The 13578-nt window shown below is 60.3% G+C and overlaps 1 long non-coding RNA gene across 1 annotated transcript; it reads right to left on the bottom strand.

Annotated features, from left to right (window-relative positions):
- Positions 1–480: 480 nt before the first annotated feature.
- LOC144365692 (uncharacterized) lies at positions 481–5474 on the bottom strand. Its single transcript, XR_013424453.1, has 2 exons — positions 4062–5474; positions 481–1523 (listed from the first exon to the last, which is right to left on the bottom strand). It is a non-coding gene; the product is annotated as an uncharacterized LOC144365692 (long non-coding RNA).
- Positions 5475–13578: the final 8104 nt, after the last annotated feature.

Raw genomic sequence — 13578 nt, 5'->3', positions numbered from 1 at the left:
CCAAGAGACACCCTCAATCAGGGCTGAGAGTTAGGGCTGCTTCAGGGGGTGCCGGCCCCGGAGGGAGTGAGGGCTTGTGCTCCCAGGACACTCCCGGCCGACTGCCTGTTCACCTCCACTGCTTGGCCACCCACCCGCGGGCTGCCCAGATGGACTTCGTCCTGTCCTCCTTCATTTCCGTGGGCAGTGGGGAGCCAGCAAGCAGAGCTCCTGTTCCCCCAAACTGGATAGAGGCCAGGAGACTTTCTTCTTGCTCAACAACCCCTGCTGGCCTCGGGCTGGGAACCACACCCTGCAGCTTCCCAGGGCCCACGGTGGCTTTGGGGCGGTGCAGGGCCTGGGACACACCTCCTGGCATTTCAGAGTGGCACGGGTGCTGGAGAGCTGGTGCGAAGGCTCCACAGTTTTCCTTCATTGTGCAGAGGAGGAGCCTGGGTAGGATTTTAACCCTATTTCAAATGTGTTTCTATGAGACTCAGACAATTTTTATTTTATTTTATTTTTTAGCTTTAAAATTATCTTTGAACTTTGGGACTGTATGTCTGGGTGGAGAAAATGATTCCTTCTTCATGATGTCTGTGTGGGAAAGCCAGCTGACCAAGTTCCCCGTGTTGACACTCCACAATGACCACAGCCTGACGGTCATACCCTGTGGGAATGACTGTGTCCTGGGAGGTGACTCCAGGTGTCCTCTGCTGTGGAACTCAACTTGTAGGAATATGGTTTTCAAAACACCGAGTGATGCGTCGCTGGTTCTGCTGACAGGGTGTTCCTGGCCAGCTGGCCGCGAGGCAGGCTGGGCCACCAGAGGCAGCTCTGCTACCCAGGGTCCGTCGCAGGGTGGAGCCGAGTCCTGCTGTCTTCAGCTTCTCATGGACGGTGGGGAAGGCCCAGGAAGTGTCCGCACCAGCAGTGTCTCTCTCCCCAGAACCCTGCAAGGCCACGGCACCTCGGGGTCCAGGAAAGCTGGGCCGTGAAGCTGCTGGGCCGACCCCACGCAGGACGCTTGACAGGAGAAAAGCCCCCTTCGGCCCCACCCAGGGCCTGCACTGGGACGTCTGTCCTGCTGGTCAGCCCCGGAGAGCTCCAGTCCCGGAGCTGGCTATGGCTGCCCCCACTGCACCTCCTTGGGGTCAGAGATACTGGATGAAAGGTGTAACCACGTGAGCACAGGCACGACCTTGGGCTGCCCTTTTTAACAGGAGATGGCACAACATGAAAATCAACCGCAGTAAGCCCAACGGTGTTGGCAGGGCCTGGGGCTCCCAGCATCTGAGGTTTCTCCCTCTCCCTGGAAACCCGCGCCGCGTTGCTTGCAGAAGAGGTCCATCAGATAAAAAGGAGAAGCTGGTATTTAGACCCCCAAATATCTGCCGTCTGGCTGGAGTCGTGAGAAGCCAGGAAGGGTGGTCAGGAGCGATGACCCAGATGTGTAAGAAGGTGCCCAAACCTCTGGACAAGTCCTCATAGGAAAGGCCAGCAAGGGCCAGTGTCCTGCAGTGCCCAGGGCGGGGACGTGCCTCCTGGAGGGAGGGTGGGTGAGAGTGGGCACTGTGCCCTGGCCAGGCCAGCCCACGGGCGGCTCACCCAGCTCCAAAGAAACACCACACGTCTCCTGACACAAGGACTGTCCTCCCCAGAAAGCCCAGCTGCGAGACCTTTCAGAAGTCCTCTGCCACCACAACCTCGAGGCCCTGGCCAGGTCCCACAGGATACCAGGGAGACTCGCAGTCCACCCCCCTGGGAAGAGCACCCAGAGGGAGCCCCCAGAGCCCAGGGGAGAGCCACCCACTGTCGGGACTGGAGTCACCTCTGAGCACGGCCCCTCCACCCTCTCTGCCTCCCCTATGCTCCCCCTCCCTCCTCCATCCCTCCTCCACCCTCTCTGCCTCCCCTGTGCTCCCCCTCCCTCCTCCACCCCCTCCACCCTCTCTGCCTCCCCTGTGCTCCCCCTCCCTCCTCCACCCCCTCCACCCTCTCTGCCTCCTCTGTGCTCCCCCTCCCTCCTCCACCCCCCTCCACCCTCTCTGCCTCCCCTGTGCTCCCCCTCCCTCCTCCACCCCCTCCACCCTCTCTGCCTCCCCTGTGCTCCCCCTCCCTCCTCCACCCCCTCCACCCTCTCTGCCTCCCCTGTGCTCCCCCTCCCTCCTCCACCCCCTCCACCCTCTCTGCCTCCCCTGTGCTCCCTCTCCCTCCTCCACCCCTCCTCCACCCTCTCTGCCTCCCCTGTGCTCCCCCTCCCTCCTCCACCCCCTCCACCCTCTCTGCCTCCCCTGTGCTCCCCCTCCCTCATCCACCCCCTCCACCCTCTCTGCCTCCCCTGTGCTCCCTCTCCCTCCTCCACCCCTCCTCCACCCTCTCTGCCTCCGCAGTGCTCCCCCTCCCTCCTCCACCCCCCTCCACCCTCTCTGCCTCCCCTGGGCTCCCTCTCCCTCCTCCACCCCTCCTCCACCCTCTCTGCCTCCGCAGTGCTCCCCCTCCCTTCTCTATCCCTCCTCTTCCTCCCCAGTGCCCTCCCTCCTCCACCCCCTCCACCCTCTCTGCCTCCCCTGGGCTCCCTCTCCCTCCTCCACCCCTCCTCCACCCTCTCTGCCTCCCCTGTGCTCCCCCTCCCTCCTCCACCCCCTCCACCCTCTCTGCCTCCCCTGGGCTCCCTCTCCCTCCTCCACCCCTCCTCCACCCTCTCTGCCTCCGCAGTGCTCCCCCTCCCTTCTCTATCCCTCCTCTTCCTCCCCAGTGCCCTCCCTCCTCCACCCCCTCCACCCTCTCTGCCTCCCCTGGGCTCCCTCTCCCTCCTCCACCCCTCCTCCACCCTCTCTGCCTCTCCAGTGCTCCCCCTCCCTCCTCTATCCCTCCTCTTCCTCCCCAGTGCCCCCCCTCCTCCACCCCCTCCACCCTCTCTGCCTCCCCGGAGCTCCCTCTCCCTCCTCCACCCCCCTCCACCCTCTCTGCCTCCCCTGTGCTCCCTCTCCCTCCTCCACCCCTTCTCCACCCTCTCTGCCTCCTCTGTGCTCCCCTCCCTCCACCTCCTCCACCCTCTCTGCCTCCCCTGTGCTCCCCCTCCTTCCTCCTCCCCCATCCACCCTCTCTGCCTCCCCTGTGCTCCCCCTCCCTCCTCCACCCCCTCCACCCTCTCTGCCTCCCCGGAGCTCCCCCTCCGTCCTCCGCCCCCCCACCTCCCCGTGCCCCCCTCCCTCCTCTTTCCACCCCCTCTGCCTCCCCGTCCCCCTCCCTCCTCTTTCCACCCCCTCTGCCTCCTCTGTGCTCCCCCTCCCTCCTCCCCCTCCCTCCACCCTCTCTGCCTCCCCTGTGCTCCCCCTCCCTCCTCCACCCCCTCCACCCTCTCTGCCTCTCCTGTGCTCCCCCTCCCTCCTCCTCTCCATCCACCCTCTCTGCCTCCCCTGTGCTCCCCCTCCCTCCTCCATCCCTTCTCCACCCTCTCTGCCTCCCCTGTGCTCCCCCTCCCTCCTCTAACCCCCTCCACTCTCTCTGCCTCCTCTGTGCTCCCCCTCCCTCCTCCACCCCCTCCACCCTCTCTGCCTCCCCTGTGCTCCCCCTCCCTCCTCCATCCCTTCTCCACCCTCTCTGCCTCCCCTGTGCTCCCCCTCCCTCCTCCACCCCCTCCACCCTCTCTGCCTCCCCTGTGCTCCCCCTCCCTCCTCCATCCCTTCTCCACCCTCTCTGCCTCCCCTGTGCTCCCCCTCCCTCCTCTAACCCCCTCCACCCTCTCTGCCTCCCCGGAGCTCCCTCTCCCTCCTCCACCCCCCTCCACCCTCTCTGCCTCCCCTATGCTCCCCCTCCCTCCTCCATCCCTTCTCCACCCTCTCTGCCTCCCCTGTGCTCCCCCTCCCTCCTCCACCACCCTCCACTCTCTCTGCCTCCCCTGTGCTCCCCCTCCCTCCTCTAACCCCCTCCACCCTCTCTGCCTCCCCTGTGCTCCCCCTCCTTCCTCCCCCTCCCTCCACCCTCTCTGCCTACCCTGTGCTCCCCCTCCCTCCTCCCCCTCCCAGTGTTTCCCAACACCTCTCTGCTTGGTCCCAGTGGCTGTGGGGAAATGTCACCTGCTATCCTCTGGAGTCTGGGAACGCCAGCTTCTGGAGGTGACAGGAAAGGTCAAATGGCCCTGATTCCCGGGGCTCGAGACCTGCAGCTCTAAGCCCGGGTGCTGGGTCCTGCTCGATGCTCTTCACGTCCTTCTCCCCACAAGCCGCTGTCTGGCTGGCCTGTTGCCCACCGAGCCAGAGCCTCCTGAGTGCAGGGGGTGACAGGAGCCCAGGACAGAACCGGAGGTCCCTTGGCCTCTGTGCTCCCGACCCGGGCTGTGAACCTGGGCCGTGCCCAGGGCGCCCTTCCCTCCCCACCTGACCACGGCACGCTTTCAGGGGGACCTTTATCCCTCTGTCCTTGAAGGGTGGTCCTGAGTCACCCGAGTCCCATGCGCTTCCTCCTCTGTGCCCCTCGTCACCTTCCTCCGTGACCCTCACGTCCCCCTTGTAAGGGCCCTGTGATGACACCGCGCCCCACTGGGGAAGGACCTGCCAGGGTGAGATCCTAGAGCTACAGGCGGCTGGGAAGTGAGGTGCAGATGTCTCTGGGGCCTTGTTCTGCCCCCCGCAAGGCCCTTGGGAACAGAACACCGTGGGGCAGGTCCATCCCCAGAGAGTCCCAACATCCCCACAGCCGCCGGCCACGCCATCCCAAGCCCAGGGTTCCCAAGCCTGGGGTGACAGCAGTCTCTGCCCCAGGAGTCCACACTCAACCAAGAAGAGGGGAGGCCACTCACAACAGGGACGGCAAACACCCCAGGCCCAGGGGCAGCCACCCGTATCGGGGGTGGGGACTGACACTGCTCCCCACCCATCTCCATCGATGCCAAGGGGGCAAGAGGGCACCGTGCAGCCGGCCCAGCCCAGCGCCATTCCCAGGAGAGCCGAGGTCCCTGGAAGGTGGCTGCTGAGGGGCCCGGGGGCACAGAGTGCCCTGGGTCCCCTGCATATCCGGCTGCCTGCCTCCCCCTCCACTTTCCCTGCTCGATGGAGACCGCCATGTGCTGGGCTTCACCACAGGCCCTGGGGGGGGGCACGGGTCCCTGAAGGGGCAGGCTGAGGTGAGCAGGGCGACTCACGACAAGCACTCTCAGCCCACCCTGCCACCCCAGGACCCCAGGGTCCGCAGACGGGGGCACTTCTGCTGCAGCAGTGGACCCAAGGAGACGAGCCCCCTCCCCAGGGGGCGAGCGGTGCCCCTGACACTTCTCTGTGAGTTGTCTAGACTTCAGGTTGGCTCTGAGGGGGCCCTGGACACTCAGCCCCTGGGCCCAGGGACACAGCTCCTTCCAGGGCCACAGCCTCAGGGTGTCTGCCGTCATTGGCTCCACACGGGCTTCAGCGGGGGCCTGGCCACTCCCACCTGGAAGCCCAAGGCCAGACCCAGGGCGACAGGGACGTTGGGTCAGTCGCCTCGAGCAAGCTGGCCCTGCCCTCGTCTTTCTGGCTCCTGTGGGCCGGGACACGTGAGTCAAAGGGCCACGAGCTGAGCAGCCAACTGCTGTAGTCCGCTGTGACGCCACTGTGACCACAAGACCTGGCAAGAACTGGTAGATGAGGAGGTTGACCTGGGCTCCCGGCTTCAGAGGTCTCAATCCGCAGGCAGCCGGCCCGGCGCTCTGCCCAGGTGAGGCAGAAGTCCGTGGGGAAGGGCACGGTGGAGGAGGGCCGCTGGGGACATGGCACCAGGAAGCAGAGAGCTCCACTCACCAGGGACAAAGTGGACCCCCCAAGGGCACGTCCCAGGGAGGCACCTCCTCCAGCCACACGCCCCGGCCTACAGTTGCCTCCCGGTCGGTCCCTGTGGGTGGCTGCCCAGGTGAAGGCTCTCGCAAGCCGACATGCACCTGAACTCCTGCACCTGGCACCGCGAGCTTCAGGGACCGCCTCTCTCAGCACCAGCCGGAGCTGAGGCGCTGGGGCTGTAACCCCAGGGGGTCCCGAGGACAAGGAGGGCTTTCGCTCCTCACAGCCACTCGCTCTAGGGAACCAGGGGCTCAGTCTCCCACCCTGCCCGGCGTCCACTCCGCCATGACGGTTCTCAGCCTGAGCTTGAGAGATGGTGGGAACGGAGAGGCAGGGTCTCCTGGTGGTCTTCAGGTCACTGGGGCATTCCCTTGGAAGGGACACGGGCCCAGCCCACCCCCTTACTCCTGTACTTCCTGATGGCTGAGCTCTGCCGGGTGCTGCTGCTCACCACAGGCCCAGGCACCGTGGGTCGACAATGTCCCACCAGACCAAGACCTCTGACACCTCGAGCCAGGGTAAACCTTTCTTCTTTATAAGGTGATTGTCTCAGGTACTTGTTATAGTGACGAGAAGCTGACTGACAGCGGCTCACCCTCCTGACATCCGGGGCTTGTTCCCAGGCCTCCGACTCTCCTGAGGTTCTTCTGTGGTTTGTATTTAAGCCTTTTTCCCTGTGGATTCTACCTCGAGTCCCCGCAGAGGGATCTGGACTCTCATCCTCATGCCATGTCACCCTCATGAGGTCTTTTCTTCCAGGTCTGCCTGGTAGGCCTTGGCCCTTCCCTCACCTCCCAGCCCGACAGGCCTCAGGGTCCCCAGGGAGGGTGGGCTGAGGAGAGCTAGGAAACTGTGGTGTGGGCAGACAGAGGACGCAGGGTGCTGGGGCACTCTAACATCTCATGTGGTCTCCTAAGGCCATCGTGGATGGAGAGGAGGCCGGTGGCCACGGGACGGAGATGTTGAAGGTCTGGGCAATGTGGCTTGGGAACTGAGGGCTGGACAGGGGCAGCAGGCAGGGCCAGTGGGGAGGGTCTCCCACTCCCAGCCCCAGGGAGGAGGGCGAAGGGGAACTAGGAGACTTTCCACATGGCCCTTAGTCTCCAAGCTACGAAAGGTGGCCAGCATTCAGCAGAGGATGCTGCGCGGGACTACGGGCGCCACCTACAGCCTCCACTTGCTCTGGGTCCAGCCTCTTGGGAAGCAGAGCAGGAGACGATGGACCAGTCCAGCCCTTTACGAAGCAAAGCAGAGAAGGAGCCTGGTCCCAGGGTTGGATCTGGATTATGTGGTCACTGGTGGTGGACGCTAGCCCTCCCGTGCTGGAACTTCACTTCACACCGACCTCAGGGCAGTCGCATCCACTGCTCGCCGACTGAACTCACCAGACCCTAAGACGCAAGCTGCAAGCTCGTTTCTCCCCAGCCCATGAGGGCACAGCCAGGGCAGCCACTCTACAGAAAGGCTGGGTACAGATGGGCAGGACAGGGGCCGGGGCAGGGTCACCTGACCAGGTCTGCAGGAGGGACACCTCTCTTACTGACAGGCCAGTTCCCCATAGGCAGTGGTCAGCATCACACAAGTGCACACTGGGTCACCTTGCCTGGATCCTGAGCGGAGGTTCACCTAGAGGGGCCACCCCTTGTCCAAGGGGATGAGAACACAAGGGTTCTTATGTCCCTCCTCCGGAGGTCTCAGTGGGTTGGACACCAGCCCCCGAGGGCCAAGATGTCTACACCAACCCCCTCCTGATGCCCTTCTCCTGTCCCCAGCTCATCAGTCTCTCCGGTGTTTAGGGAACCCTCTTCCCAGGCTCTGTGTTCAGTGGACACAGGTTAAGACAGGGACGCTGAGAGCCAAAGAGGGCATGGAGGCCACAGCCCACACCAGGGGGAGGGGCTTGGGGTGGAGGATCAGGCCCCGCGGGTGGTCAGCAGGCAGGACGCTCCAGCACCCTGGGGCAGCAGCAGGGTGGCCAGCGTCTGCCCAGGAAATGGACACCAGCCCCCAGTAAGTGGGCACTTGTTTTAGCTTCCAAGGCTCAGGAACGTGCAGCAGAAAGAGTGGTCTGGAGCTGACCGGAGCCGCACTGTGGGGCCCCGAGGAGGGAACCGGCCCTGCCCAGCTGGCTGCCCGCTCACATCTGCAGGGCCTCCAGGTCTCCTCGGCCGGGCTGACTGCCCACGAAGGGCGAACAAGGAACCCGAGCGTCCCACCCCAAGCACAGGCAGCGCCTGGGCCCCGCACCCCATTCCATTTGAGCCCCTCAGGCCTGAGGTGGTCACTGAGGTGGTCCCAGGGCTCCCGTGTGGCTGTCACCGGCAGCCCATGCTCAGCCTCTGCTTCCTCCCTCCTCCACCCCCTTTCCCTCTCCCTCTCACCAAAGAAGGCAGAAGAATTCTTTGGACGATTCCATTTTTAGTCCCCGGGCAGTGACCCTGATGCCTGTAGACAGCACCTCTGGAGTCCTGGGGACACGGATGGGCTGCCACGTGCCCCAAGATGGCCCTGGAGTCCTGCATCCTGGGGATGGGTGGCTTCCGAGGACAAGGGCAGTCAGGGCACCCGTGTTGGCTTATTTGGGCCACGATGCATGGTCTTCTCTGCTGCATGCCAGGTCCCTGCAGTGACCCCAAACCCTCCCAGCGGTGGCATGAAGACAGCCACCACTGTCCCCACCATGGGGAGGGAAAATGGAGCAGCTCTCCCGCCTGCCACCACCCAGGCGGCCATCCTGCCTGCTCGCTGGGCTTCTCCCCAGGGCAGGGTGGTTCAAGCCACCCCCTGGTACATCTCCTCAGTGTTGGTTGGTTGTCCCAATGTCCACTGCCTCCTCCACGGTGACTTTGAACCACACCCCCTCAGATACCTGGGCTGTTGGCTTCTGCTGGGAGCTGATGCTGCTTCCATGAACACATTTGTTGTCTTGATAGCTGCCTGGCCAGCCGCTAGGCCAGTCACTGGACATCCCTGTGCCACTGAGTCCCCACTGAGCGTGTGGAGCTCCTTGGGTTCCGGTCGCACATGGTGACTGGTTTCTTGGTCTTCCCGAGCCTCAGGTGGCAGCCTCAGGTGGCACCCAGGGATATGACTTTTCCACTCTGCTCTCTGACCTGGGTGCCCCAGAGTGTAAGAGCACTCACAGTGCGCCCCCCACCTGCCCTCCCGTCTCTCGGAGCCAGCTGGAAGTGATTCACTGTGGGGTAAGAGTCCAACTTCAGCTTTTCTCCCCCTGCCCCCTCCTTTTTCAAAAACTGTGGCCACCTACCCACACCAGGACCCGTGTTGCACAATCCGTCCTCTCCACACGGATCTGATCATCTCTTTTCATGTGACTAGCGCTCAGAGTCTCGGTCATTTCTCAGGTGCTCCTCCTTCGGCTGCCACCACCGTCAGCCTCAGACGCAGGATTCTGCATTTGCAAACTTTTGAGGGGTCCTGAGTTTGGGCTGGGCCCTGCCGTGATGCTCTAGTCTTGGTTCTTGCGTGTTCTTCTAAGTGGACTTAGCATTATTCTGTTCCCCAAACTTGACTCTGGGGACTTTAGTTGGAATTCCATTCCCAAGGTGTTCGAGAGCCCTCCCAGGAGAACTGTGCCCCTAAACAGGGCCGCGGGCCTCCCCTCGCTCGCCTGCAGAGGGCCCACCGCCTCCTGGGGTGGCTCGCGGGCAGCACTGGAGAACTCGGTTACTCTCACAAGGGAAGCGTGTCTTTTCAATAGAGCCATATTTCATTCATTAGAAGACAGTGTTGATTAGAAAACTGTGCTAGTAAGTTGATGTCACCTTCCCAAGAAACAGGGCCTCAATATTTAATATATGTCATGGTTATGAAAATAGTTCCGTTTCAGAAAAATTAGATAAACTTGGTTTGCTGATAAATAAACATCTAGAAAAAGCATGGTTTCTTAGCTTCTGTGACCACCCACCTCCCGGAGGCCCATCTCGGTGGGTCATCTTCAAGCTGTCTCTGGACCTCCTGGTGGCTACTGTCAAGGTAGCATTTGAGCTTAGCTCAGGGCCAATGATGTCCTTTAGGTCCCAGGGCTCTGTGACAGCAAAGCCAGCCGCAGCGTGTGCTGGTGGGGGCAGTGAGGAGTGGGGGGAGCCCTGCTAATTCGGAGGGGCTGTTGGGAGTGTCTGCCTTCCGGAGTGTGGGCGTGCTGCACACGCCTGCACGCTTTGAGATTAAACAGCTGCCCCAACATTGTGTAGCAACGGACAAGTTCCCAGTTTTTATGAGTTAACTAGAAATTTCTAGTTTTTAATATAAGAATGGATCTTGAAAAGGTCTAACAACATTCACAAAAAGTCTCAGTTCTCTGAGAGCAAGGGAGCCGGCCAGCATGAGCCCACTTCTCAGGAAGACGCTGCACCGGAGGCCACAGGCTGCCGTCCTGCCCAGGGGCTGCAGGCGGGACGAGCCCAGGCGCTGGCAGGTGAGAATCACAATTGACCGCACTGTACCCTGAGGAAACCAGGAACTGGGACAGTCCTGGGGACCAGCTTTGGCATTGACCATGTCACAGCCAAGGCCCAGCGCGGCCCTCGCCCGCTCTCCTGGAGTCCATGGCGCTGGAAACCTCCACTTGACCATTCTACGCCAACAAAATGTGCAGGAACACAAACCCACTGCCCTAGAGATCAGGGCTCAGCTCACTGCCAACGCCTCTGTCCTGGAGGCAGTCCACGTCCTGATGTCCTGCCAACCCAGACTCCAGGGCGAAGGCTTCTGGGCCAGGTTCTGGCACTTGTGACACCACGCACCTCCTTCCTGCCTCCTGAACCGTGTCGCTGCACCTGAGTCCCAACCGCCACCACCAGGACACTGTCAGAATTGAGCACTGGGCAGGCACGGCTTCCCAGGTCCTCCGCTGGTCACAGGATGGCGGCCACTGCACTGCACAGGTGATGGGAGACGCCCTGGCCTGGCATGAGCGCTCCACCTGCACATTCCCCACGATGAGGAGACCCCTCGGTCCCTCTGCTACCTCGGGAGCCCATGACAGTCACAGCTTAGAGCCAGCACCCAATCCCACCCACCCCTGCCAGTCCAGCATGCTCAGCTCTCCAGCCAGGACAGCAGTGCCCAGCCGTCCAGGGCTCAGGGGGAAAGTGGCCCCTGGGAATGCAAGCTGTGGGCGGGGATTCGGGTGCACCCTGCAGTGGGCGCAGCCACCTTCCCGCGCTGTTTATCCCTGCGCAGGTCTGCACAGCCTGCCTCTCCCTCCTCGGCCAGACGCACCTCTCCCTGCCGACCCGTGAGCAGGAGCCAACGACGGTGGTGGAAATGATCCCTCTGGCTCCAGAGAACGTCTTGGAGGGCTGAAGGCCATCGCATCCAACTTCTGAGCTGGAGGGGTGCTCCCAGGCCAGATTCCTCGTGATTAATCCTACTTAGCTTTTGTACAGTGATGACAACAGAACCCGGTTTATGATCTCATTTATCACCTTCCTGTCACTAAAGTATGAGATGCAAACACCCCACCCGAATACTTGAAGGAAAGCCAGTGGATGCAAAGCATAAATTCCTTCCCCAACACCATGGCTTGCAGTGTCCTCCTGGGGTGGCTCTGAGTGCTACCTCCGCGCACCTCACCTGGGATTTGCTCATGGAGCAAGAGCGGAAATAGACTCAAATCAGTTTTCGTCTTGGGAATCCATCTCCTCCGAAGCCAAATTAAATGCATGTATTCCATTAATGTGTGGTAAGAGATGAAAATGATGATCCACTTGGCTGGTCTTTTAGAACAAAAATGGCAATTGTCTGCTGGTGGGAGGGGTCATTTGTGAGTTTAAAAACTCTGAAAATGAGAATAAACACTCCTCTGACTCATGAGTGAGTCACGCAGGGGGACTTTCCCGACTCCCTGGAGCAGTCCACGTGTCGAGGTGCAGGTCGGCCGTGCTGACCCCGCGCTGCCCACACTGCTGAGGGCAGTCCACGCTGGCTCTCCTGGCCCTGGCCCATGACCACGTGTGCGTCACGAGGCTCTTCTAGGAAACAGCAGTGACAGATGGGCACAGGACGGGCCATACCCCCGGATGCAAGCCTAGTGCTGCACCTTGGGCTTCACAGAAGGTGTCTGGTGTTCTGGGTAATGGACACATTCCCCTGCAGGTTTTCTGGATCTTTCCCCCCGGGAAGCAGGACTGGGGGACGCAGAACGAGCACGTGGGGAGTCCTAAGGAGCGACGGCTGGCGTCAACACAGGAAGGACGTCCGCAGAGCTGCCTCACGGCACTGCTGTCTGAGTCACCATGATTAAAACATTAAACATGAAAGACAAATGAACTTATGAAAATCCTAAAAGAAACGATCGTTGAATATTTACATAACAATAAGCTGAGATGAAGAATTTTTAAAATGGCACCAAAAACAAAAACTATAAAGAGAAAAATTGATCAGTCCACGCAAACATGTAAAGCTTCTTTATAGCAACAACAAAATAAAAAGGGAGACGACGAGAAGAAAACGTATTTGCAACATACAAGACACTTACCAGTGTTTTCCTGTACAGAAGGCATTTAAACAACAGTGAAATAAAGAACAGGAATATACAGGCCACATAAACCAGAGGACAGTCACTCTTACGAGCCGTCCCAGGGAAATGCCACATCTCCTATCAAGAACAGAAGGCTGCGGCCTGCCGTGGGCCATGTTGGCAGGACAGAGGCCACACAGCGCACTACCTGACGCCAGGCGGGAGCCGCTGCTCAGAGCTGAAGATACAGACACCACAGTGGGGCCCACAGACGAGGACCCGCAACCCGAGGGCTGGCTCTAGAGCTTCGTCCCTCTTCTCCAAATGTGAGCATCGCCCAAAACTCGCATCTTGGAGGCAGTAACAACGAGAGTGTCCCTAAGAGAAAACGTCGGGATAGAAGTTATGGAACCATCCAGAAACAAGACTGTGGCTAGTCCACCTCAGTACATCTACACAATCAGGTGCTATGTGTCACTAAAATACCGTTAAAGCCACGTATCCGTCGACACAGAAAACGTTCGCAAAGTGTAGTTAGGTGAGAGCAGAGGCTCGACATTCTGAGGAAAAGGTACATGAACCTAAAGGATCTGAAAGCCACCAACAGTGGCTTCACAGTCAGGGGACCATCACGGGTTTGTCCCACTGGGTTTTCTGAGTTTAATAAAAGTCTGTTACCTTGGGGGTAAGAAAAACCCATCCCTGAAATTTCATTTTGAATTAAAAACAGTAAACACAAATCATCTATGCATTTAACTAAAACAGAAAGGGAACAAAAATGTTACTAATTAAATCTAAGAGGAAGGAAATCATAAGGAATAAAAAATGAATTAAGAAATTATGAAAGAGAGCAGCACCATTAATAAATAGAGCCATGTGTTCTCCAAAGGCAATCAATAGACAGAAAAGCAAGAGAGACACGTGCTCCTGCAGCATGAGCTCAGTCGTGTTCTAAAGCATGGAAAACACTCAGAAACCAACGGCCTGGTGTGGAAGGCCACACCTGGGCGTCACGCTCACGTGTCTGTGTGTGTGATTTCATACTCTCCTGGTTTTCCCAGGATTGTACCATGAACATGAGTGCACGTAGCAGGTGACAGCAGAAAGCTATGAGGGGGACAGAAGCAGGCAGCGGTCAGTGAAAATGTTGAAGGTGGGAGGGGTCCGCAGCTTAGACGGGCTGAGGGGGAGGAACCCGGGGGTGGGAGGCAGGTCCCTGCCCCGGGAAGCACTGGACCCCCAGGAGGGGCTCCCCAGAGCCTCAGGCCAGGCAAGGCAGAGGGAGAGGGCAAGGCAGGAGCT

The sequence above is a fragment of the Ictidomys tridecemlineatus genome, chromosome 7, assembly GCF_052094955.1.
Source record: "Ictidomys tridecemlineatus isolate mIctTri1 chromosome 7, mIctTri1.hap1, whole genome shotgun sequence".
NCBI classification, from domain to species: Eukaryota; Metazoa; Chordata; class Mammalia; order Rodentia; family Sciuridae; genus Ictidomys; species Ictidomys tridecemlineatus.
The sequence above is the reverse complement of the archived record's forward strand: the minus strand, read 5'-3'. Positions and strand labels throughout refer to the sequence as shown.